The sequence below is a fragment of the Amblyomma mixtum genome, chromosome 9, assembly GCF_055824585.1.
Source record: "Amblyomma mixtum isolate Tamu chromosome 9, ASM5582458v1, whole genome shotgun sequence".
Lineage (NCBI taxonomy): Eukaryota > Metazoa > Arthropoda > Arachnida > Ixodida > Ixodidae > Amblyomma > Amblyomma mixtum.
The window spans coordinates 41,161,837-41,189,753 of NC_143020.1; the positions used below are offsets into that span (position 1 = coordinate 41,161,837).

Below are 27,917 nucleotides of genomic sequence, written 5' to 3' on the forward strand. Positions count from 1 at the left end.
ACAAGTGAGCACAAAAGCGCTCATGCCAACTTGCTTTGCCAGGAAGTGATCGTAAGCCGCCTACAAGAAACTTATCGCGTCTCAAGAAAGCGGTAGCTGTCTTCCTCGTGCGCCCCAGTATTGTTACCAACCGCATTTCCTTTCTAGCATGCTCGTGACTTCGGGAGCTTCCTGTTCTCTCTCGCCTTGATAATTCCCTCTCCTGTTTCTCTTTTCATACGGCTGTACGTTGCAAATATCGAAAGCTGGGGTGCCAGACTACAGCAAATCATAGGGGCGAGAAGATGCCTACAAGCACTTAATCGCAAGCTTACTTGTGAGTTGGGCATTCAACGAGGAATCCGACTGCGCTACATATCGGCGCCAGTGAACCCAGCTCTCATCTCTGCGTACTTGGTGAACAGGATCTGAATGTGCAGCCGATGCGTCAAGAGCACGGGTCTTAACCCTCTGACGTTTGCTCAGACCGTAATGATACCACGGTTTGAATTTTCTCTGTTCTTCTGACTTCCGTGTAGTAATAACGGGCAGAACACGGTTCCCGTTCGCTTTACTGACGATCCTTATCATCTGTATATTATATATTTTAAAGCAGTGAAATTTAAAGCAATTAAGCTTCTTCCTAAGCGCGTATACGAAGACCAAAACCGCTAGAAAGCTCGCTTGCTCGTAATGGAAAACAGAGAAACGTCGACGTACGTTGAATATCTCTCCGACAACGCCCAAGTCAGGCTGGTCAAAGATGCCGGTGCCGAACCATGGAGCCAGCAGCGAGGACGACACCACGAGGGAGGCACTCCACGGTGTAAGCCTGTTTTCGTCTTGGCACTCCTAATCCTTGGACTTATTATTGCTGGGACTGCTTTGACCTTCTTCTGGCTGCGGAGCACTCAGAAGGTAAGCTGGTTTTTTTCTAACTTTTATGCATCAACTGGGGTTGTTCTTTTATATTTTATTTTCTGGTCGCTGCAAAAAGAACTAAAATTTTGGTCTAAAATAGTTACGGCTTTCAGCTTTTTACAGAGAGTGATCAAACAAAAAACTCACCGAGCTCTGCGCAGCATACGAAGTAACGCAGAATTTTAAGCTCCTGAGTTGACATTTATATTTATGCATAAATAGTTAGCTGCAAAAACAGCACGCATTAGGAAGAATCCCTGCGCGAATGTTCCAGCTTACCAGTTACCAGTTACTATTCGCTCTGAGCCGCCAATATTTGTGTTCTATACTGCATTCACGGTTTGTTGCAACATCCTTGTTGCAGCATTCAGCTGAAACGCGAGCACGGTTGAGTTCAGACGAATAAAAATATATAGCATGACATCCTGACATATTTTATAGCTCAGTTGTTCAGCCACGCTTCCTATATCAGCGAGCTACCAGCTCAGTAATAAAATGAAGTTTTCCGGAGCCCTTCACTACGGCGTCTCTCATAGCCTCAGTAGCTTTGGGACGTTAAACGCCAATAAACAAACAATAAAATGAAGTTCACTTTATTGTTCTGAAACTTAAAATATTTGCAGAAACTCTCCTCCTTCCACCTATGTTCCCTAATTGCTTCTTTATGTAATGATAACGATCGGGAGCAACGTTGCAGCAGCACTCATCTACCACACATTACTACGCCTCACGTGCACCCCGGCACAGCAGCTAATTAGCCATTGATGTCGGTAACAATATTAATCTTAACATAAGTTCCAAAGCAATCTCAACGGCGGTGACGCGCTGCTCTCTACGGCAGCTCAGCACCCACTGGAAGCTTGTCAAAAGACAGTTTCATGTTTGACGGCTTCAGCTCTAAAAACATTGAGATTTTTCACACCACGGGTGGCCGGAGAGAGCTTTTCTTTCACTTTACTCATATCTCAGGCCATTTAAAGCCAAAAGACTCATGCTGCGACAGCTGCTGTTGGTTAATAATATTGATACGTGCGCTTAGAGGACGATGAAACGTTTTGGAGCACAATGACGACGTTGCGGTGCGCTCTTGTGATATTTTGCGAGCGGTTCAGCAGTCTCAGGCCTTCAGCCTATGGCCTTCTTGAATACATCTGCCATCACGTAACATTTGGTGGAGGTGCGGGATTGTAAATGAGGCAGCCACGATCACTAGAGGATCCGGGCTGGCATTAAGGTTGTCCACGACCCGAGCAGAAGGGACGGCCATGTTCGCAACCTCCGGACGAACGACGGCCTGGATGAGTGCCAGGGAGTTGTCCGGCAGTTGCATGGTGGAGACAGCGGGTGTCAGCGCCTCCAGGTCGCAGTGCACGATGCGAGCCAAGTTATCCGGGTGTGCAGGCTGTCGCGGTGTTGCCAGGACATCCCAGGAGGAGCTTGCAGCAGTGTTCGACAGCCGGAAAAAACGGTGGCTAATGCGATTGGCCCGCTCGAAACGCCGGCACAGCTCAAGAACGGAAGCAACCGTAGAACAGTCTATGAAGAGCAGCAGGTTAAAGGCATCGTCGGCAATACCTTTAAGTATGTGGCGGACTCTATCTGCCTCGGACATGTCTTTGTCAACTTTACGGCGCAAGGCCAGGACGTCCTGAATGTAGGCTATGTATGGCTAGGAAGAAGTTTGGGCGCGCGACGCAACAGCCTTTTTGGCGGCTAGTTCGTGGCCGATAGGTTTGCAGAAAAGGTCGCGGAGTTTCTGCCGACAGATGTCCCATGATGTCCAGTCATCTTCGTGTGTTTCTAACTACACTCTCGCGGTACCGGTGAGATAGAATATCACATTTGCGAGCATCACAGTGAAGTTCGCGGTGCCGTATGTTGTTTGCTGCATCCGGTCGCTTTATGGGAATGCCCATTACGTTCTTTTTCTTGGGCCCTCCGCACAACCACACAGGAAGGGGTCAGTCAACCCGGCGGGAGAAGAGGGGGCGCCGAATGGCGGGGGATTACAGGAGACGTCAAACTCCCCTCATGGACGGAGTCGTTAGGCGGCATCCTGTGTGCACGTGTGTACGGCGAGGCTGACCCGCGTCACAGTGCGTGGCTCTTTGTACCATGTCTGCAGCGGCATGCTTTGACATACTGTCAAGCTAGCTGCAGGCATGAGTAGCGACGACGAGAAACATATGAGTTGAAATGGCGTTCCTCGAACTTGGCGGCAACCGGACGTTGGGAAAGCGAGTGTTCGCGAAGCTCGCAGCGGGAAAGCATAATTATCCGAAATCGTGATGGTGGAAAGTGTGCATATGTGTACAGTGTCGCGATGAGTTACCTTCTTTCCCCAATCATTCATTGGTTGTGTTATTCTTTCCCCAACTGCTGATTGGTGGTATTTTCCTTTCCCCAATAAGTTATTGGGTGGATGTTTGTATAGTACTTGATTGGTTATTCTCCCACCGAGGGCGGGGACATAGGATTTAAAACCCGCTGCTTCGGCAGGACCAAGGGCTGGTTTCGTCACCTAGAACTGCGAGCCAGTCAAGTGTAAATATGTTTTCTCCTTGCTTGTATCCACCTTTGTGCTTTTAATTGTTATAAAAAGTTAGCCTCTCCTAAAGTGTCCTCTTGCAATGTGATTGAGCAATTCGAATCTTCAAGACGTCAAGAATCCTTCAATCATCATCATTAACTAAATTTCCCTCTACGAGATCAAGTGGGAATCCAACTATCACCGTCGCATCCGACCTGTTATGGGTGCTGACGCGTTCATATAGGGTGAGACAGTCGTTCAAATCAACGTCGTCGGTACCGCAGAATGTACCTGGTTCGCGGGGGTGAGGTGTCGGCCACTGCGGAGATCCAGTTTGGGGCCCGGCATCGAATTCGGCTACCTCCACCAAATGTTACTTGCTGAATACATTTTCCATCAAGTAACAATATTTACTATTGAGGACTGCCGCTGCCTTTTATAGTTAATGCCACCTGCTATTCCGACACCGACGCATTTGTAATAACAGAAAAAACGCTGTGTAAAATCCAGACGCAGGAATCGAGACTGTTCCCCTAAGGTGATATATATGAACGCTTATTACATTGGGTATACTTAGTGCGCACTGCCCGCACTCTGGTTCTTTAAAATCGATTATGAAGGCATCAATTTGGCCCTTATTGTCACTTTGCGGATATCCACGTTGCACGAAAAAGTGCAACTTTGACTGCTTGATAACGGCGGCTAAGAAGTACGAGAATGGCACGTTGACATGTTAACGGACGACGAATGTGACTTTTGTTTTTCAGGAACCCCATTTTTCTTCCTCTAACAAGGAAAATTATCATGGCGGTGAGTGCACATTCGTTCTCCTTTCAGATATCTGAGCAGATAGTTATAGCACCCATCAGAGGATTCATAGTGTAACCATAGTGTAACCATTTATTTACTACCATTTATACCATTTATTTAATAATTAACATTTAATACCATTTATTTACTTAATCTCATCCGCCCACCTAATTTTCTGCTACGTCTGCCTTCTCTTGGAATCGACTCCGTTACCCTTAAGGACCAGCGGTTATCTTGCCTTCGCATTACATGCCCTGCCCAAGTCCACTTCTTCCTCTTGATTTCAACTAGGATATTGTTACGTAGCCGTTGGGGCTCGTAACCGAAAGGCTTTAATGGGGGGTGACGTGGACGGCACCGGAGAACAAGCCAAGAGCACCCAGAGAAGGCCGGAACCGATCTTCTTCTTCCTTCACTCGGCGGTGCACGCGACTTGCGAAGAGCAGCCGCCTAGTGGCTGCTTGTGGAAACGTGACAATATCATTAACGCGCGTTTGTTCTGTCACCCACTCCGCCCGCTTCCGATCTCTTAACGTTACACCTATCACTTTTCTTTCCATAGCTCGCTGCGTTGTCCTTAACTTAAGCTGAACCCTCTTTGTTAGCCTCCACGTTTCTGCCCCATAGGTGAGTACCGGCAAGATACACCTGTTGTATACTTTTCTCTTCAGGGATATTGGTAAGCTACCATTCATGATCTGAGAGAACCTGCCATATACGCTCCACCCCATTCTTATTATTCTAGTTATTTCCCTCTGATGATCCGGATCTGCGGTCACTACCTACCCTAAGTAGACATATTCTCTTACTACTTCCAGCACCTCGCTACCAATTGCGAACTGCTGTTCCCTTGCTAGGCCGTTGCGGAAATATGGTGGCCGCGGCTGGCGAAGGACAGGGTAAATTGGAGAGACATGGGAGAGGCCTTTGCCCTGCAGTGGGCGTAGTCAGGCTGATGATGATGATGATGATTCATTTATTACTAGCCATGTCGTACATATCTCCGGCTCTGGGCCCATTTAGAGTTTCAGGTGACTAAACTTGTTTCCATGAAAACCTCGTCCATGTATTGTCCAGCTGGTGCAAGGCGTTTCTTGTTTGTTTGCTTCGCTTTCGGTCACTCCTCTTCTATTACCTGCGTAACAAATATCCTCAGCCCGTCGATCACCTTCATTCGCGGCGAATATGTTGAATTTACTAACCGTCCCTGAAGTGGGCCTTGTTTTTAAATTGGCGTACATTATAGCGAATGTTAGCGCCGGCTTCACTTTAGGGTTCTGAATGAAGTCTATTATTAGCTTCAATTAGAAAACTTATAAGATACTCTCTCGATTGAGAGCCTAACGCTATATTTCTAATGCTAAACTGGACATGGCAGAAAAAAACGCACCAAAAAATTGGGGGGACCCAGAAGCTCTGCCTTAACAGGTTGGCGCTATAGCTTCAGCACCTCCCTTCAATGGTCTGGAGACCGCTGCGTATCAGTTCGGGGACACGAACACATAGCGGCGCAGGCCAGGCCTAGAGTTACTGTATAAGGCCGGATCTCGCGCGCCATCTCTTAGCGCAGAGGCACTACGCGACGCTTCGTAGTTCTAACGGCCGCTGCAAACCGGCGCCAGTCGACCAATCAGGGATTTTAATTTCACAAACGCCCAACGCAAGGTGAACACTCGGCGAATGCCGACAACAGCCAAATTTCTCCATAACAGATATCTTAAAGCAATCGCCTTAAAATGTTTATTCAACAGAGGAAGTTACTGGGAAAATTTTGGTATTTTTTCACACAAAAACGCGCACTTCACGTATGACATCGTAAAAAACAGTCTTGTCGTCACAGACGAGATTTTTTACAGTAAAAAATATCTAAACATGTCAGGGAGGGCAGACAGACGTCATTTTTCAAGATTTTAAGAATGCTTTTGACCTTGTTTCACGTGCCAACCTAATATAAAAGCTTGAAAATATCGGGCTTCCTTCTTTCATAATTTCTAACCGTGCCCAATTCGTCAGTGGGCTTCTTCGATTAACCGCGCTCGGGCAGCCCGCTGGCGGCCCGCAAGTTCGTCTCTGACAGGAAAACGCATCATGGTCACGTGGGCTGGCGGCCACCGGAACCAGCCAGCCGGCAATCACGGCGGCAAGCAGGCCGCGGATCACGGAGGGCAGATGCTCTCTCTAGCTTCGCGTTCTGCGTCTCATTGCTACGCACGCGTACGGTAGAAATAGGCTGCTTGGTATCCCAAACAGCGACTTGCAGTTATTGAGGGCTGCGTGCCGCAGACTGCAGAACATGCAGCTGATTGTCGTGTTCGTCGACCTTTGCGACTCAAGGCCGCTCCAGCAGCCCTTGCCTCCTCCGCGCATACCCGCCGCCCGCTTCCAAGAAACAAGCGCGGGCCGGCCATTCCCCACAAAAGCAGGCAGGCGTCTGTCTCCTCCGACGACGTCTGATCCCCAAAGCCCCGTCGACTGACGCATTCCCGATTTCCTTGCCGTGACCGTCTGCATTCCCACAGCGGCGAAAGTGCTTTCTTGTACACTCGCCCTCCCTCCCTCTCTCTCTCTCTCTCTCTCTCTCTCTCTCCCTCTACGGTAATAAACCCCCAGTCTCCACCCAGCAACTGCCTTGAGAGGTTCCTCGCATGCGGGTCTCCCACGCCCCGCACCAACACCACCATTAACACTGATCAAGCTCGCACTCGTATACATCAGCAACGATAACGCGAGCGTGTGCCTTCGGTGCACTGTGCAAGTTTCAAGAAATCCTCAAAAGCATGCGATGAGCAATCGCAATCTAAAGTGTTTCAGTCGACACCACATAGGAGGGAAAAACTGGTGGTGGTAGTGGTTTATTTAAAAAATAAAAAAGTGAAGCAAAAGAGTGTTGCCGGCCGCGGCAATTGCTATCTAATATCTTAAGCACCCGAGCTGCAGCCGGCGGAAATGAAAGGGAAAGGGAGAGGATAGTGAGGAGAAGTTGTTTATCAAACGACAAGCCGTACTCTCGGATTATTGCGTGTTTGCTTACTACGCAGTAATTATATGACTGGTATGACCGCCGACGATCGACCCTGGTGGACTCTACTGTGGTCGTTGCGATTTCTACGCTCGTAACCTGCTTCCTGTAAGCAGAAAAGAATCGGAATACGTTCGTTCAACTGTAGTCTGTCGGCCGCCGGCTTTTGCTGCGGGCAAGGAACGCATAATCTCGGCAAAAGCGCATATCAGCTTGTTGAACGTCCACCTAGAACAAAGCGGGTGCACTGTATAAATTTAGCTGCATATCGTTTCTGTAATAATGCAGCTTTATAGCAGAGAACTGGCACTGGAATGAAAGGCGCTACAATAAAGCCCTGCGTGTCGGCGCCTCATGTTCCGCGTGTGTTTGCATGACGATCAGCGCTAGAGCTCATTTTTATCTCTCTTTTTTTAAAATGAGCCAAACGCGAGGAGGTGCATGCCTGCGGTACTTCTTAGATTGGTTTGGTTTGGTTTATGGGGTTTAACGTCCCAAAGCGACTAAGGCTATGAGAGACGCCGTAGTGGAGGGCTCCGGAAATTTCGACCACCTGGGGTTCTTTAACGTGCACTGACATCGCACAGTACACGGGCCTCGAATTTCTCCTCCAAAGAAATTCAGCCGCCGCGGCCGGGATCGAGCCCGCGTCTTTCGGGCCAGCAGCCGAGCACCATAGCCACTGAGCCACCGCGGCGGCGGTACTTCTTAGATATTTTTTAGATATTTTGAGCATATGTGACAGAAGGCCCGAGCATGAAGCTGTATTACAGTTGGCGACGACAGAATCATGCATTTGGTCGGCGCGACAATTCTGTGTGGCCACATATATGCCCGCAGAGATGTCTCGAGCAATGTGCTTGTGAGGGATTTTAATAAAGGACATGTTTCAGTCAAGCGTTTTTCAAAGCATAACTTCGTAAAACACGTTCAGCACATGCATATATGCGCGCGTCTGAACGCGTACTCGGAACTGGAATCCGGCTGCTCTGGTGAAAGGCCTCGAACACCATCGCAATATCCGCCGGGCGCACGAAATTAACAGCCGAAAAAATTACGAGGAACTTTAGCGGCTAAAGTGGTGAAAGGCGAAAGCCTGAGTGCTGCATTCTGCTACGCGATTGTTCACTTCACATTCTGTTGGTGCATTAATTAACTGCCAATTAATGATGCTTAAGCTTCGCCTTTAGGAGTGGAACGCGACAGCGTGTTGGATGGATGGAAACAACTTTATTACACACAAAAAAAAAATCTTCCAGGGTGTAGCTCTGCCACGGAGTCCAAGGAACGCCACCACCCGTTCGGCTCGATGCGTTGCCCTTTGAACGCAACGCTTTTTGAGGAAAGGAAATGGGGCTGTAATTCTCTGTCATCTCGGTGGACACCTGAGCCGCACCGTACAGGAAGGGAGGAAGTGTGAATGAAAGAAGAAAGAGGGGCCGTAATGAAGAAAATGAAAATTGTATTTCAGGAAAGGAAATCGCGTATTAACTGTCTCACGTATCTCAGTAGACACTAGTCGAAAATTGTATTTGAGGAAAGGAAGTTGCGCAGTAACTGTCTCACATATTTCGGTGGACACCAGTCAAAATTCGCGCGCGGTGACATCACGACAATTTCGACCAATATGAAACGCGGACAAATACGCCTTGCTCGTCGGTAAATTGGTTTTTGAGGAAAGGAAATTATTTGTCTCTCATATCTCGGTGGACACCTAAACCTCACCGTAACGGGAAGGGAAGAAGATGGAAGTGAACGAAGACATCGTATTCACTAGACGCACCTTTGTTCATTCCAAACCATCAAGCTGGCATGGCGGAGTGGTAGCGTGCTCGACTCGCACTCCGGAGACCGGGGTTCGATTCCCAAGCTCCGCCAATTTCTTACTCGGTTTTATTTATTTATCTTTTCTGACTAGAAAGGCTAATTAGACTAATTGGTTAAGTACGCAATTAACAAACTCCGTCAAACTTAATTGGAACATCATATGATCCCTTTAATTGGTTGCATAGTTAGCAGCCGAAGTACAATTGGCCCCGATTGAAATTCGCGCACTGTGACGTCACGACCGTTTCGACCAATTGAAAAGCGTGACATTTCTGTCGACAACTCCTGCTTACAACGATGAGGCATTAAGGTATGTCACCACCTTTTTCAAAAATTTTTTTAATTTTGACTATGAAATTTTTATTTCACATTTACGTTATAAATCACCGTTTTATATGATATTCAAAAGGAAGAAAGAGTGAAAAAAGCCATGCTGGTATCAATAATTCACAAAAAAATGCCCAAACTTGGTTGTTATGCAAACATTCATAACTAGCGAATGGAGAGCAGGAATTTTAAACTTTTTGGCGCAGACTTAGCCAACTAACCATACTGTGCAACCAACTAGGATCTTTGCCATCTGATAATTGGGAAAAACGTTATAGCAAAAATGCCAAAGAAAACAAAAAAATGTGTCATTTTTGCCTGCATTCCTTGACATAAAACATGATTATATCAAAACTCACCATTCGATTTAATTTATCCTAGTTCATTGCACAGGCTAATAACAAAGGAAAGAGCGTGCAAAGTTTCATTGAAAAATATTTGTTTATTTCGAAGTTATGACTGTTTGCGCAACACGAAAGTGCAAGAAATAAAGTTTTGAGAAAAACAAGATTAAAGTTTTTCAATCATTGTAGAAAGAAGATCATCATGCCCTAGGAAGTTAAAATCCTTCAGGTTCATAGCTAGGGCACTCCTTAGCTGATGTGAGCTCTCTTTTGGCATTTGTTGCTGCCCGTACTTTTTTTGCGGAGGTGTTTTGCCTCACCCGTTGATTGACGTTGGGCCTTCATCACATGGTAATGGTCACTGGTGCAACATGGTAGGAGAGTGTGGCGGCCAGATTCGATGCCTGCTTCCCTCAAAATATCTGCTGTACTTCTGTTGCCATCACTGAAGGACGAATTCGGTAGCATTCAAAGCGATAGCGCGAAGCAAACAACTCAGACGCTTGTAGCCTCATGCATCCCCTTTGCGGAAATTTAAAGCAATGTTTAAAAAACAAAATAAGCCTTAAAAATTGCCTTTGAGTAATCTTTTACATATCAGACTAAAACAAAACAAAAAATTTTCAATATACGCCGCTGATTATTGCCGGTTATCATTTTCTGTTACCAAACCACATTAGTTTCGGTTTCAGAACTGTTCACCACCTGTTCGAAAGTTGGCTATAACTTTTTAACAAAATAAGATACGAACATTATTCTTGCTGCAAAACATTTTTGAATGTTTTGGGATTCCCAAAATATAAAAAAGAAAAAATGTCATTTTTCCAAAAAAAGCGCTTTTTCAAAGGTGGTGACATACCTTAAAGGCTTCCGCCTTAATATTTTGTGAATCAGAAGTATGCGATCGTAATATGAAGCGAGCAATTGTGCTTGCGAGGTGGTGAGACGATCGAAATATGATCGCGCATACGCACGCAAAACATATCAATAAACAGCGAGAACTGCCGCAAAAGGTGCCATTGCAGGCGACACAGTCGATATGCACCGTGGCCTAGTCGAAATAAGCGCCTGCATCGCGCAAAACATCGCATGAAGAACCGCGATCCTTGTAGTCCTTATAAAAATGGCCGCGCGAGCTTCCCGCTACCATACACCTCTCTGTCGTCTGCTAGCTGCCCGAGCGCTGCCAGCACAAAATCGTCCTGGCGAGTATGGCCGCCGGCTGGCAGCCCGAAACCCCCCAGCCAGAGAAAAACGAACGCGTTCCGGGCAGCCACCGGAAGTGGGCGGAGCAACCCGAGAAAATCGAGCGCGCTCGGGCAGCCCGCAGGCAACCCGCGGGCTGCCAGAGGTGGATAATCGAAGAAGCCCAGTATTGGTGCCCATTGTTCAAAATGCCTCGATCGCAATCGGTCTCGATTGCGGTAAATGAAAATTTCACAAACTTCGACTGGACGCCGATGATGATGATCACGATAATCATCATCAGTCTGACTACGCCCACTGTAGGACAAAGGCCTCTCCTGTCGCTGTCCAATTAACCTTGTCCTCTGCAATCTGCAGCCGCCTCAATCTGCAGCCGCCTCAGCCCCTTCCCAACTTTCTAATCTCACCCAACCACCTAACCTTTTGACACCCCTTGTTAGCTTCGCCTTCTCTTGCAATCCATTTTTTTACCCTAAGAAACCATTGTTATCGTGCCTCCACATTATAAATGCTCTTTCCAGGAGGTCGTGACTAAGTGGTACACCAAAATGGCCAAAACTTCTCCTTTGAATGGTTCTGTCGTTAGCTATGTTTTCCAGAATCAGATCGCACACTAGACTCCGGTATTGAATCCTCTCAAAACTACAATTTACTGGTAAAGAACTGCAGGAACATCGAGGTCAAAAACACTAACCACTTGCACAACCGACACATAATATTCCTCTACACTGTGGCTGTTGAAATAGTCTTCTGTCTTTGGTTGCCGGCAAGAAGTAGTGGGCCCCAAGAACCACTTAGGCCTATACGTTCTACGGGCGAGCAGCTCATTGCACGAAAGACGTCATTGCACAAAACGCATGCAAGGAGTCTTGAAACTGCTCTCTAGACGCAGTATTTTCTCGCGCTTCTTTCATTCAGGTAGCGTGTGCTGTAGGAAGCTACGAAGCGGCCCTTCGTTCCAACTGGTTCATAGAGCAACGGACTTGACGCATCTGGATTGGAAGCCCAAATTGTATTTGGTGCTCCATTAAAAAAAAAATCTAGAAATTTGATTCTGCGCATCTGGTATTGAGAGATTTATGTTCACAATGTTTACAATCTCAATATTTTTTTACTGCAAGGACTACAACTCATCTAGTCAGGAGTCCAACACTTATTATGACGTTCTTGAGTCACTTATCATGTTTTGATTTATTACCCATTAGAATGCTAGCCTTACTGCAGTGGAGTAAAACCAGCACAAATCATTGTGTGCAAGAGTGACAGAAGTTCCCCCTGTCACCAGCTCTTACTCGAGTATGCAAAGCTAGTCCCAAAAATTGATGCCGAAACTCGATTCCAGCACATGGTCGGGGACTGCCAAAATTGTGTAAAATGAACCATTTCGTAATACAGTCTAGCCCGGTTATAACGAAGTCGGCGGGAATCGGAAATCACTTCGCTATATCCACTATTTCGTTATATGTGGACTACGAAAAAAAATGCAAACATCGGCATACCGATTTATTGCCGCTGAAAGAAGTCGTCCAGCGTCCCCTGAACACGTTTCGCGAGTGCCGACTTCAGGATTGCGGCTTCCATACCATCCAACTGCGAACCAAAGATCTGGTCGAACTCCGCGATAACGCGATAACGATAAAAATGAGCCACGCTTCCAACATGCACAATGCTGCCGCGCTTTCTCCCTGCCTTGCGCACCGCGGCACCGACATAAAACAAAGCGAGCGCTGCCACACCTCCTGCAGACTGCAGTCCAGCCGTGGCGCCGACTGCCTGGGAGAAATAGAGAACCGAGATTGGCCAAGACGGCCGCTCTCTGCGACGTCATCGAAAAAAAATAGTCTCTGTTCTTTTTTACATTTTTCCCCTGCGCGGCGTGCTCTACCGCTCTACGCCGTGACGCCGTTCAAGGACGGCGCAACACGAGACTGGCGTGCCATGCGATGCAGTGAAGCAACGTTTCGCTCCGCAGGAGAGCAGACGACGCCACGAAAGGACGCCGTCAGCCAAATTTTGCTCTTACTTTCGCGGAAAAAATCGCCTCAAGGACGCAAAAATGTGTTGATTGGCAGATTATTTTTCGGTTGGTATTAAATCTCTTCGTTATATCCGCTGACGCGCTCTTATTTACTTCGTTAAAACCGGACCGAAAATGTATTGAAAATGCAAAAATGGCAATGGGAAATTGAAATCCCTTCGTTATAACCGCTATTTCGCTATAAGTGGCTTCGTTATAAACGGGCTAGACTGTACTGATTCTTTGAGAAGCGTCATGCGTATAGTACCAATAATATACGCAACAAGTAAAGCTGCAATAATATATCATATGAGCTATGCAACAAGTCCTCGTAGCCGGCCAAGTAGAGTAAGATCCCACTCCTCTCTAGCCGGACATTTACAAAATTCTTTCTCTAAGTTGCTCATGACCAAACGTGTTCAGTCTAGGTATTAAGAAAAAAGAAACAGTCGATCACATTTATCAATACGATCGCGCATATTAATCATGAAGGATTCAAACTTGAATGCAGCGCTTCCCGAAGTGCTCAAGCTCAACCTTGTAGAAGTAGGCGAGGACTCCTTCACAGCAGCCTGGGAGCGACCGGACAGCCATTTTGACTACTACTGGGTCGATGTGACAGCCGGCAACAGTGGGGACAGTGCTCCACCCAAATCCCGCAAAGCCGGTTCCTGCGCCAGTGGTAGAGTCCTTCGGCCGAACCAAACAGAACTCACTTGCGACCACCTGCAAGCCTGCACCAACGTGAGCTTCAGGGTGCGGACTCATCGGCACGGGCCGCCTGAACGCACGTCTCTTGGCGCTGTGCTCTGGGACATCCTCATTCCAGGCAAAGGTGAGTGTTGATCCCAACGTACACGTTTCGAAAGCCTTGCTGGAATTTTTGCTGAAATCTGTATCTAAATAACAAACAGGGTTTTAAGATGCTGCCAGGAAATTACTATAGGGACAGTTTAGAGCAAGAAAAATATTTCATTGATGTGGAAAAATAAAAAAATGCATCCAAATAGGCAGGTATATAGTTTCTTCTGGCACCAATCGCCCGGCTTTATGAGAAACTACTGAAAAACAAGCAATGGGGAAACTGCGGTGCTTCTGAAGTGCACTTCAGTATTAAATGTCCCAAATCCGGAGTACCTCACCTACAGACCGGCAGTGTACCTTTTGCCACTGCGTGTTATGCAGTAACGGTGGAAGAGTTAGTGCAGGTTGTAAAAAATTGACTTTAATTAACAGCTTTCGAGGCTTTCCAGCCTAATGAGGAGGTATGCTCTTCGAAGCGTAGATATTAAAATGTTAATCATGTTCAGAAAAACCATTGCTTGCTCTGGGATGTCTTCATTCCAGGCAAAGGTGAACTTTTATCTCAATGTGCCTGCTTGTAAAGTGTTGCTGGATTTTTCACTAAAACCTGTATCTAAAGAACAACCGCGGCTTATAAAGTGTCACCTGAAAATTGCCACAGCGACAGTTTAGAGCCACGCGTATAATGCACTGATGTCGAAATGGTGGGAAAAAGCATATAAATAGGCCGGTAGTTCCACCGCGGTGGCTCAGTGGTTATCGTGCTCGGCTGCTGACCCACGTGGGTTCGATCCCGGCCGCGGCGGCTGAATTTCTTTGCAGGAGAAATTCTAGAGGCCCGTGTGCTGTGCGATGTCAGTGAGCGTTAAAGAACCCCAGGGGGTCGATATTTCCGGAGCCCTCCACTACGGCGTCTCTCATAGCCTTAGTCGCTTTGGGACGTTAAACCCCATAAAACCAACTTTCTTTCATGCTTTGTCATCGATCGCTCGGCTTCTTGAGAAAATGTTGAAACACAAGCAATGAGGAAAACGTGGTACTTCAGAAGTGCATTCCAGTGCTAAATACCCTAAGTCCGAGGTACCCCTCGTAGAGGCCGGCACTGTGTCCTTTACCACTCAGTGCTATACAGTAATGGTGGAATAATTAGTGTAGGTGGCGAAAATTCACTTTAGTTACCATCTTTTTGACCCTCTTCAGCAAGCTGAGCAGGTATTCTACTAGAAGTGCACGTCTGAAAATGTTAATTATTTTGTCCAGGAAGTTATGGCTCCGTCCATTTGCTCAAATGGTTGGTTGGTTTATGGGGTTTAACGTCCCAAAGCGACTCAGGATATGAGAGACGCCGTAGTGGAGGGCTCCGGAAATTTCGACCACCTGGGGTTCTTTAACGTGCACTGACATTGCACAGTACACGGGCCTCTAGAATTCCTCCTCCAAATATATTCAACCGCCACGGCCGGAATCCAAGCCGCGTCTTTCGGGTCAGCAGCCGAGCACCATAACCACTGAGCCACCGCGGCTGAAATGGGAAGGGGAACCACTAGTGGGTGTAAACCTGTCTCGGACACGGTAGTAGGTGCTCTTTCCTCGATTAGTTTCCGAAATATCAAGCAGCCAGAGCTGTAAAGAACTGCACTCTAGGGAGTGGCCGCTTATAATGAATAGCGTCTGTTATATTTGAGACAGTGACAAACACGGCAAGTTTAGTCTAACTCTCTGACAAAACACAAATCCACGTCTTTGAGTCTACGACAAACAAATATCAGCACTGAACACAGCACCTTAGTCGCGGTTCGAACAACGTACACTCTGTGCCCACAAGACTGTGTACTGATTGCCCATGTCCTTCTATTTTGCAGAACCGGATCCACCGAAAGATATCACAATTCTTGGCGAGTCACCCACTCGCAGCCTGCTGAAGTGGGCGAGTCCTAATGAGTCGTTCGATGTTACCGGTGCCTACGTGGTGATGGTCTGCAGCTCCTTCACCACGTGCAATGCAGAAGCACATGACATGTCCTGTACCACTTACGAAACGACGGCCACGAGGCTGGAGTTCGATAGTACTATCGACACAGCATACTGCGTACTGGTGACGGCAACCAGCCCCTGTGGTGACACCGTACTTCGCAGCCGACCAGCGGCGGCAGTAGTCCCTACACCCGCCTTCCGTAAGCTTCCGACTCTCTCTTTCTATGCTCTTAAACACTGTCTTCTTCTTGTTCTCAAGTCTCGTCCAAGTTCGCGGTTATTCCTCCTCTCCAACATGTCAGATCAACTGGCCCAAAGCTTCCCTCCGTTAAACACGCTTGCATAGGAGGAAACATTGGGCTAACCCTTGGGCTAACTTCTGGGCTAAGCCCTTGTGTGGCATAAGCTGCAGCAAGTCGCATAATATTTATTCCTACTAAGCAGCGTGCTGATCAGCATATCGTCACCTAGTGGTGAATGTGAACGAAAAGCAGCACAGGTTCGCGGCAATGTGTGTCATCCTAGAAGGTCGTAAAATAACAAATACATTTCCAGGGCCCCCTGATGTGGAGAACGCAAGAGTTACCGAGCTGGGGAACGACACCTTCACTGTTAGCTGGGAGAGACCCGAAGGCCATTTCGACTACTACTGGATGGAAGTGAGCGACGACAACACTGGTCATGAAACGACTGAGCCTCGCCACGTGGGTTCGTGCGTCAGCGGCACATTGCTTAGGCCGCACGAGACGCGAGTCAGCTGCGGCCACGTGAAGACCTGCACGAACGCCAGCCTGACCATTTACACGCACGTAAATGGCCCGCCGGAACGCACATCCCACGGTGTCACCGTGGAGGGCATATTTCTTCCAGCAAAACGTACGTCACGTGAATGTTTCTACTTGTATGTAATTTGAATTACGAATTTGTTCATGAGCATCTGACAAGGCACCTAGGTGAATGCTCTTCATGGGAACGGGGATAGCATGGTCTAATGGGTAATATTCATAAATATGGTAGGATCTGCAGCGGAGTCCGTCAATATCTTTTACTGGTCGTGAAGCTTCCGGGGAAATTCGATGTATAGACAGAAGCAGTCCCTAGGAGGGCGGCGGCTGGCTACGGGGCTACAAAGTGGCTTCCGTGCTTCAAGGCTGTGGCACAACCTACCGCGACTAAAAGAACTGGTGTTCATTTCAGACTATTCATGGCAGTTTATCAAGTGAATATAAGCAAGCCATGCACGCAGAAGAGGTAGTTCGTTGTGCCATTTGCCGTGAAAAAAAAAAAGCAACGCTCCGGCAGTGCAGAGCCGCCTTGAATAACTCAATGCAGCTAGGAGGAGCAGAAGGGCCTACTTCGTACCCGTTGCATCTTTTACACAGTGCTTCTAAGAGAGAATAAGTTCAGAAAAACAAGGCTAAACCGGCAAAAGTAATGTAAAATTTTAGCATGGAGATTTCAGTTCCTTGATCAGAAACACTCATCGCATCACTGCGCCACCAGTCGAAGGTGGACATGGGCGGTAGGTATGGGTCAAGCGGGTCAAGTCTAGTTCATTTCAGCTTTTGTCATACAAAAACCGTGGGTGACGAAATAAAAAAAGCGGTTCGCAATGACCGCTTGACAATCTTCGTCGCCCGTAGAAGTCGGCAGCATTGGCAGTGACAGTTACACATGAGAGTCATTATACATTGTTAGAGAAAGGGGAGAAAAAAAAGAGAAATGACGGGTTAAAACATTTCAACAGAGTAACAAAATACAACCTAGTCAATGAACAGTTCCCTAAGTGCAGAAGAACTCATTTTTGTTAGATAGCTATAGAGAGTCTACATACAGTTTCTCATAGTTACTTATTTTAGGAATACATAGGTATTCTAAAAATGCTGACAAGCCGCCGCTGTGGCTCAGTGGCAATGGTGCTCGGCTGCTGACCCGAAAGACGCGGGTTCGATCCCGGCCGCGGCGGTTGAATTTCTTTGGAGGAGAAATTCGAGGCCCGTGTACTGTGCGATGTCAGTGCACGTTAAAGAACCCCAGGTGGTCGAAATTTCCGGAGCCCTCCACTACGGCGTCTCTCATAGCCTTAGTCACTTTGGGACGTTAAACCCCATAAACCAAACCAAACCAAACCAAAAATGCTTACAAGTTATAAAACAAAAACGTACAGCACCAAATCCCAATGAATTGTTTGCTTTCAATCAACAGCGTATATCAACGCGCACCAGGCATATTAAAAAAAAATTGCACGCTAGTCAGTCATTCCCCACGGTATGGTAGCGACGGCTATAGGCGTGCAACTTTCCCGAGCTCTATTTTTGCGTGTTGTTTTTTTATTGAGAACAGCACTACACTTAACAGAGGCGAAGTTGGGAAGGGTGGAAATCTGGGCGAGTCGATGTCGCTGATTCATATCAAAAGAAACGCGAGAACAGGACGAGGGACGAAGACAGAGTACACACCACGAGCGCTAACATCCGACTGACGGAATCGCACAAGACCATGCCGAACGATACCTGAGCCGACCGACAAGCGCATGCGCCAAAGCTCAGCAAGCCGCAGAATTCAACCGATAACCCCCCAAAAAAATGGAAACTTATCTCTGACCTCTCTCTCGTGCTGTATTGTAGTGGAGTGCTCTTTCTGAGTGCACGGGCCACAGAATGACTGTTAATGAAATTTAAATCACGTGATCGCGCCTTGAAGCCGATGTCTTTTATTCTTTACTTGCTATCGTTCGAGCCCGTTTCAGCTGTCTAGCAGGAACACTTCGGAAACCATGCCTAACTTTACCATGTAGATTTTTCATTGTGCTTTTTACGCGTCTTCCTCCTTTCTTAATCAAAAGGTACCAAAAAAGAAGGCGAGCGGTTTGTCTTTTCAATAATGAGCAAATTTTTCGCACTCATTCGACCTAGTTTGGCAGAAATGTAAGAGCAGTAACTGTCTGTGATGTATTGTACCCAGAGGCGCAAACAATAGCTTCTTTGTCCTAAGGTGCAGCTCTTATCGTCCTAAAGAGCCTTGACACACATTTTTCACTCTATCAGTATTTTCGGCAGCTCTCATTTCAAACCTGAAACACTTTCATAAGCGACGAACATGTTGTCAAAATAGGTTTGGTTTGGTTCATTGGGGTTTAACGTCCCAAAGCAACTCAGGCTATGAGAGACGCCATAGTGAAGGGCTCCGGAAATTTCGTCCACCTTGGGTTCTTTAACGTGCACTGACATCGCACAGTACACGGGCCTCTAGAATTTCGCCTTCATCGAAATTCAGCCGCCGTGGCCGTGTTCGAACCCGCGTCTTTCGGGCCAGCAGCCGAGCGCCGTAACCACTGAGCCACCGCGGCGGGGCTGTCAAAATAGGGGAGCTCAGAGCAAACAACGCTATACATACTGTTGTGGCCTTGCTCACTCCGTTCAAAGCCTGGTACTAAATATTTAATCTGTCCAGTTCGACCCCTGCACGCGTGGGACCGCAGTTACTGTATTTAAGCAAAAAACATGTGCTCCTCAAGATGCCTTGCTATGCTTTTACTCCTCGCCGAGTAGGGTGAAATGTTCTGTGGTATGAGAAACGAGAAATACTGCCTGTGACCACTGCTAATTATGCTTGAATTTACTCCGAAACAGTTGCCAATGTTAGTTTTGCGTTCGTTTAAAAATGCTTGTCGTTACCTTCAGTCGTGATCGCAGCGCATGCGACAGTCCACTAGTTTTACAAGCGCGAGAAACTCAGACACATATTCTTATATTAGGATAAATTTGTTTCTATGAATATACCAATTAGTAAAAAATTAAGAGAAATTGTACCACTAGTTGCCACAAAGCGTTTCCATCGGTGATCACTGTGTCTGAGGAGATTCAATGACTCATAGTGAAGTAATGTGTGTTCGGCTTCGTGCTGCAAGCTAGGATAGTATACTCTATAAAAATCAACCTGCCTGAGATTCTTAGTCACCCATAATACTGGTTTTATTTCACGCCCATTTAGCACGCAGCTTCCTCCTAAGGAGCTTGCTATGCAATGTAAGCCAGATATTTTAGACAGCATCACCGCGGTTAATTTAACAGTACAACGCGTACTCGTGCACGTTTTCACTGCAGACCTGGATCCACCTAGGAACATCACTTTCACGTGGAAGTCTTCGACCCTGACGCGAGTGCAATGGAATCCCTCAACTGCACCGTGGGCCCCCGCTACTCTTTACAGCGTTGAAATCTGCGACGCCAACGGGGTTTGCGACGCAACCCAGCAAAGCAGGAGCTGCGCACATCACGAGACGTCGAAGACATGGCTGGAGTTCGATAGCATAGCCGACACTGAGTACTGCGTCCTGGTCACGTCCAGTGCGCGATGCGGCAACAACATCGTGAGAAGCACTCCGGATTCAGCGACAGTTAGGACGCCCACATTCGGTAAGGCTTAGAGTTATATCAAGGCCTTAAAGCGCTCATACTCGCCGCCATGGCTCTGCCCCTCCGTCCATTACATCTAAAGTGAAAGTGGTAACAAATCATCTCTAGTCACAAGTCATGACTAACTGTTCATTAACCTGTCATGACTAGTTAACAATGACTCGATAGACAAGACAAGTTAGTCATTAACCAGTCATAACTAGTTAGTCATTAACCAGTCACAAGTGATGACTAATCGGGACAAGTCATGAATCGTTAGTCATTACTAGTCATTAACCAGTCATACCTACTTAGTCCTTAACTAATCATGACTAGTTAGTCATAAACTAATTAGTCATAAATAACTGTCATCAACCAGTAATCAACTAATTAGTCATGACCAGTTAGTCATTAACCAATCATAACTAATTAGTAAATAGCCAATGATGACTAGTTAGACATTAAGAAATCATGAATAGCTAGTCTTCGGTCGCGACTAATTAGTCATGACTAGCCAATCCAAGTTGGCCCATAGCCCCCTCGTATGGGCCTAAAGCGGTGCAGCCAAAGTTCGTGGAAAGGCTTTTGCCTCGCGCACTTTACATCGTTGAAGTGCCCAATAAATTTTTTTGTATGGTGAGAGAAAGTAACAAATACGCACCACTCTAGCGGAAGATGTCTGGACAGAAGCTCTTTACACTGAAAGACCTATTTTATCGCTGGCATTCCTCCCGTTCGCTTTCAGTTCAGACAAAGCCAGCGTCTTCATCTGTGTCAACATTCATGTGAAGACCTTAACGCGGATGCCTACAAGGCTAGCGTCAACACAGCGCCTGTTGAGCCACCCTCCCTCCGTGTGAACCCAACGGCAGTCGCTGTTATTGTAATGAAATTATCCGACGGAGACTTCTCTCATGCACAACGAAACTCTCATCCTGCTTGCCCTGACTTTTGGCAAAATTGGCTTGCATTTTGTAGCGTTAAATGAATGAATGTGCCGTGATCTTATTAGACATAATTTTTTAAATTCTTTTGTAAGATCTAAAAACCTTTAATTCGTTTTTTATTCTTCTTCAGTTCTGAAAGTTAGCAAAGGCACCAGCTTGTAGAAGATAGCGTCAATTACACTCCAATATCTGTAGGCGCGTGCTAATTCCGCTAGTACACATTAATTTTAGACACCCTGTATTACTTTACACCGCCTTCAAAGGAGATCATGTCATGAAAACTCCAACTTGTACTACTTTTGGGTGCAGACAGGACATTACTAATCAGTACAATGTTCTTTCCACAACTCCTCATATCAACAAAATAATTTTCCACCGTGTCCGGCGCTAGTTATTTAGGCCCCGTTCGAAAAAGAAGTATGGCAAAATAAAATATCCTATTTACGATGGCGTCAGTTCAGGTATGAGCGGAGAGCTTAGTTAAGATCACCATTCGGGCAGCTCTTTATCACTGGTTTATTTAGTGCTTGTGGACGGAATACGTTCGGAACGGCAGAAGTAAATGCTCTCATAGTGCCAACGGAATTTACTGTTTTGTGAAAAGGTCTTCATACTCAGGAAAAACAGTGCACCCGCCTGCTTCCAATATGCATTCACATACCGTTACAATGTATAAATACCCGCGAAAGCAATGCATTCAAAGAGCAGCTTTTTCTGCAGATCCACCCGAGGTAACCAACCTCACCCTAGAAGACATTGGAGTCGACTCCTTCACCGTAACCTGGAAACGGCCGGAGGGCCACTTCGACTACTACTGGGTCGCTGTCACTGACGACGAGGGTGGCAGCGGTGGCAGCGAGCATTACCACGTGGACTCGTGCCGCAATGGCACCATCATTCATCCGGGCCAAACACGGCTCACTTGCGGTCACCTGGAGGCCTGCACTAATGTGAGCTTCAACATTCGGACCCACAGCAACGGGCCGCCGGCACGCACATCTGAGGGTGTCACACTCGGAGGAATATTTATCCCCGGCCAAGGTACTGACTATACTGAGTATACAACAGCTGTATCTTACCGGTGCTCACCTATGGGGCAGAAACACGGAGGCTGACGAAGAGAGTTCAGCTTAAGTTAAGGACAATGCAGCGAGCTTTGGAAAGAAAAATGATAGCTGTAACGTTAACAAACCGGAAGCGGGCAGTGTGGGTGAGGGAACGAACGCGGTTTAATGACATCCTAGTCGAAATCAAGAGGAAGAAATGGGCTTGGGCAGGACATGTAATGCAATGGCAAGATAACCGCTGTCATTAAGGGTAACGGAGTGGATTCCAAGAGAAGGCAAGCGTTGCAGGGGGCGGCAGACGTTAGGTGGGCGGATGAGATTACGAAGTTAGCGGAGATACGGTGGCTGCAACGGACAAACGACAGGGTTAATCTGGGAGACATTGGGGATGTCTTAGCCTTGGAGTGGGAGTAGTCAGGCTCATGATGATGATGAAAGTATTGACTTACAGAGCTACCTCAATAACCTGTTCATTTCAGAAGCACTCTGACAACAGAGCTTTTTCACTATAATTTAAAACTCACAAAGTAAAATCGAGTATGCGGGGATAGGTTTTCCACTAGTTTTTACTCACGGTGATGTTTTACAGGCCTGATCACACAGCCTCGCTTCAGGGCGTGTAAATGCTAGAGACCGCGTACCTATAAGCTCTTACTCACCAAGCTCGCGTTTGCGAGAACCCATAAAATAAATATTTTCTGTGCGTATGCCAATTTTCTCCTAAACTCGCATTTCATGAAATCTTAAAAACTGAGAGCCCTACCTGATTAACATAAGCCTAACAACTTTCACTCACCTTGGAACGTATAAAGAAAAATTCCGGGGGGCCCTTTGTTGACCTAAAGTGCGGTGAGGCGAAAGCCTTAAGCGTGGTGTTGCTGCTTGTGTCACTGATGTGTGGTTAAAATGTTAAGCTTCGCCTCTAAGAGCGAAATGCAACAGCGTCTTGCAACGCTGCCAGGGAGTTGATAGAACGCTATCGCCCGTTCGGTACTACGCCTTGCTCGTCGGTAAATTGGTTTTTGAGGAAAGGAAATGTATCTGGCTCGCATATCTCGGTGGACACCTAAACCTCGCCGTAACGGGAAGGGAGGAAGATGGGAGTGAACGAAGACACCGTATTCACTAGACGCGCCTTTGTTCATTCCAAACCATCGAGCTGGCATGGCGGAGTGGTAGCGTGCTCGTCTCGCATTCCGGAGACCGGGGTTCGATTCCAATTTCCTTCTCGGTTTTATTTATCTATCTGGTCTGACTAGAAAGGTTAATTAGGCTAATTGGTTAAGTAAGCATTTAACTAGGCTCATTCCCACTTACTTGGAGCATCACTATACGATCCCTTTATTTGGTTGCATGGTTAGTAGCCAAAGTACAATTGGCCCCGTTTGCAATTCGCGCACTGTGATGTCACGACCGTTTCGACCAATTGAAAAGCGTGACATTTCTGTCGACAACCCCTGCTTACAACGTAAAGGCTTCCGCCTTACCGGTATGACGCCATAGGGTTATTGGGCCTTTCAGCGGCCGGATGTGCTCTTTGCGTACCGGTTCGCAAATAATGAATACTAATGCTTCTCTTTCTCTCACCATCACATAACGCTTAACCTACACTTTAAGAGTAAAATGCCATAGCATTATAGATCCCTCCCACGTAAGTACTTTTATGACGCTTGTGTTCTGCCTATACTTATGCCGGTCTATGCGGAATCGACGCATTGCGAAATGCACAGCGCCACCTGTTCGCACTCTGAAAACTAGGCCCGCCATGTTGGTTCGGTACAGAAAACGAAACTGCTGTCGAGCGTTTGGTAAAGATGGCTGCTCTTCGTGACAAAGGTGAAATGCCGATGCGCACTTGCTCTGAACGATGTCACCACGGTGCTCTACCATGCTACTCGATGCGTGCAGTAACCAGGTTGATGTTTACGCTTTTCGTTTACCATGATTTTACGGTGCGCGAAGGTTTCACTAGCACCAAATGCAATGCAAGGTGTCATGTTCAAGCGGACCTACCCTTTACAGCTTTCGCTTGCTACACTGATAACAAAGCTTTATTGGTGATTTATTTTCAAAGTACGATATAGACCAGACTATCTGTTGTCTCCGATCAGAAAAGGAGTCAGTTTCGTGCTTTTAGTAACTAACCGGCAGCGCACGATATTGGCAGCGCATGATATTAAGGGCATATCGGCAAACCGTTATTCGTGATCCTAGAGAATCTGCCATATGCGCTCCACCTCATTCTTATCCTTCTAGTTAGTTCCCTCACACTGCCAATGAATTTCGTGAGCAAGAAATGTTCGAAACTGAGTCATTTCCTTCGCGTGGTAGAGGTCACACCCAGAACATGCCTGCAGAAGTGCTGGACATTAGCCCGAGTTTCCTAAGTGCGGCAAACTTCGAGCATTGGACCCATATTTGTCAGCAATATTAAATACCTTCCACTTCATTGTCAGGATACGCGACCAGTAATGCCTTCATCAGCGCAAGCATAGTTGGTGCCCTCTGAGAACAATCTCCAATTAGTTATGTCCTGCTTCAACCGTGGCCTCCTCTTCCAGAGCCTCTATTAATTTTCTTACTTTTCTGAGAGCCGGTTCCAGGTGGACTTTTTTCCTTCTTAATCAAAGCGGCTTTAATCCACATGACCGTCGGCTACCCGTTTTCCGCGTCACATGTCCTGCCCTGTCCCACTCCTTCACCCTCTAATTATCTAGACTATCGCTAACTCCACTTTTTTGTAATTCAAGTTGCTGCGCTTATAACCTTTAAAAAACCCCTATCATTTTCAGTCTCTTACGCTGGTCTTTCAATTGTTTATTTCTCATTTATTTTTCTAAGCTATAGAAACAGAGGCAACAAAACAGTACGCACATTAAACACACAAAAAAAGTTAAAGAAAACCCGCAAACCAGCAAATCAAAAGCAGACAACAGAAAAAATCCATAAATCCACAGCACCTATCTGATTTCAAGGTTTCTCTAGTCGGCAAGATTCCTTGGAAAATAGTGAGTAACTTAAAAATATTTTTTTCCGGAAATACGTTATTGCAAGCTTATGAATTTGCCTTGTAACATACCCAGAAGAAAAATGTGAAGTTACAGCGAAATCCGCCTGGAGATTCTGAGTTTTACGTGACGCAAACATTAGTGAACGGACACGCGCTTTCTTTGAAGGAACCTTGATAAATGGGCTCTCTTAAGTAACGCTGTTAGAGACGTGGGCCTGAAAGCAAAGTACATGAAACTATGGCCTTTTTTTTTGCACACTTAAGTTCTGCTGAAGATATGTTGTTTGAATGGATCCCCACTGAAGGCAGAACAATCTAATACTAAATGTACGATTGATTCGTTTCCAAGGAGACGAACACTAGAAGCAGGAAGTTTAAGGGCCCTTCGAATGTAGACTATGAGGTGCCAACAGCGGCTTTAACGTAATCTGCCTGTTCGGAATACAGTTTAGATAATTTGTAACCCAGAGCACTAGATAGACATATTGGGGCACATCGCCTAACAAATATAGTTTAAAGGAATAATGATCGCAATGCACTTCCGCTTTTAGGTATTTATAAAAATATATGTATTGCAAGTAAATCTGCCTATAATTGCTGTCTCTTTTTTCTTTTCCATGAAGATCCTGGAGATTTCGAGGCCGAGGCCAGAGCCACTAGCAACACCTCGCTGGAAATCGTGGTGCACGTGTCTAATGTGAAGAGCTGCCTCCTCGATGACTGCAGCGGATTATGCTTCCACCTAAGAGGACCCGGACCTTCAGTTTGGCGTCACTTCACTTGCAACAACCACGGCGGAAACACGTCCAGAGTCGCAGTCGATGACCTTGCACCTGACAATCGTTACGCATGCAGCGTGCAGTTATCCAATTTTCACAAAGGCCACAAAATGACTAAAAGCAAACACTTTTTTGTCAACACTTAATAATGTGAGTATATAACCCACAAAAAACTGATTAGTACAGTAATGAGAGTAACTGTGAATTTAGTGTCACACTCTAATCATCTCGCCATGAGGTCGTCTGCGAAAACTGTTTGCTTGTGGGTTATTAGGTGTGGCTTGCTGCGCCTTTGCTACACGACATAAAGGTAATGATATATTCATATGAACTGCTTCCTTAATAATAAAACATTGCAATTGGCAGTGGTTTAGCTCTGGTTAAACCTGAACCAGGAGAGAGAGAGAGAGAGGCGATGGAGAAAGCGCGGCAGTGGCGGCGGCCCCGGCACGCTAGCGGCATGCGCCGCTACTGCGCATGCGCAACTGGCGAGCACGGCGGCGGCACCTCCGAGTCACCCGCGCAGCAACGGTGCGCCGCCTGCGCGCCGTGTGAGGTCGCTGCTCCTCGCGCATGCGCAGTATGGCCTTTCCTCGGCTCCGCGAAATAGCTCGGCGACTAACGTAGTGTTCATTTGGACATTCTCAAAATGGCTGGCACCTTTGGCAAGTGCAGATAGCGAGCGAGCAGGCACAAGAGGCTAGATATCTCCTGGTCACCTCTGGCTCTGACCATGTTCCCGGTCCGCCCGCTGCCTCTGGTGTATCCAGTCGCACAGTGGAAAGAGACAGCGGTGCTCACATCGCTGCCTCTTGGTCCAAATACCTTGTTTACGATCAACGTGCACTTCGCCCTGGCCGTAAATAGTGACGACGCAACAGTTGAGTTCCTGAAGCAGCAGATGATGAGTGACGTCATAATGTCGCCCGAAACAATACATCTATGGACAACGATATGCGCAGCCAAAGCTAGTGGGGCGTTCCTTGGCTGTCAGGCGACATACTCGGGCAATCGTTTTTTTTTTTCACATGCCATCGCTGCGGCCTGCCTGCTTTTTGCAAGTTTTTCTGTTTTTCGTCATTCATGCAGCGCACATACGTCTGCTTGGCAGGGGGTGTAATAGACCGCGTCGCCTAATGGTGAGCGGGTGAAACACATTTGAAAACAGCTTGCTTAAAAGGCTTCGCAGGTGTACAAAAGAGAATGGTGGTGTCTACAAGTGGCGATGTGAAACGCAGCTCAACTTTAAAATAAGGGGACGGGAAAGAAACACGAAGTATAAAAGTATATTATCCTCCACGTGCAGTTGTGCATAGGGTACTTTTTATATTATTTTTTTTATTGCTGAGCCCACCGAGCTCATTTTCCCATAGCGGTGTCGGTAAGCACTGTGCATCTCTTCATATCATCCATCTTTGGCTTTTTCCTGATTCTACATTTTTTCGCGCAAAGCTTTGCGGCTCAAAAGTGCAGAAGCTTGGAGAAGCTCGTGCAACAGTGTACTAGACGAGGTTGCGTTGCACAAAGCTTGTAATAAGTATGTATCGCTTGACCCCACCCCTCGCGAACGAAGCAGTGGCGCTGTAGTCACCCATGAACGGTTGAACGCGTTACTGTAACTTTGCTAAGTTCGTTTGTAAGTAGAATTGGTAACTTACTTTAAGCTGCGCCCCTGGTGGTATAACAGGGCGAAACGTTTTGTTTGGGCTAGGCATTCAGAAGGCCGAACGTGATTTACGTGAAGCAAATGCGCCATCTCGCAAACCCTCGAACGTGGTGGTGATAGGATTCGTTTCTGGCGGCGCCGCAAGGGGGCCACTCTTGGCGTCAAGCTGGCGTCACGCGGATATCTCTGCACGCTGAGCTCTTCTAGTTCACTGAGCACGTGCTCTTGTGGTTCATCATATTCCTTACAAAAATTGGCTTTGAGCGCTCGTTTATATTTTCGGTTAACTCAAA

At 46.8% G+C, this 27,917-nt stretch overlaps 1 pseudogene across 1 annotated transcript; it reads left to right on the top strand.

The window, feature by feature from the left end:
- Window positions 1–281: 281 nt before the first annotated feature.
- LOC149328830 (uncharacterized) lies at window positions 282–26,323 on the top strand (annotated as a pseudogene). Its single transcript, XR_016285782.1, has 8 exons — window positions 282–897; window positions 4,198–4,240; window positions 13,492–13,815; window positions 15,647–15,958; window positions 16,314–16,634; window positions 19,865–20,176; window positions 21,823–22,143; window positions 25,803–26,323. The product of XR_016285782.1 is annotated as an uncharacterized LOC149328830 (transcript).
- The last annotated feature ends 1,594 nt before the right edge of the window (window positions 26,324–27,917 follow it).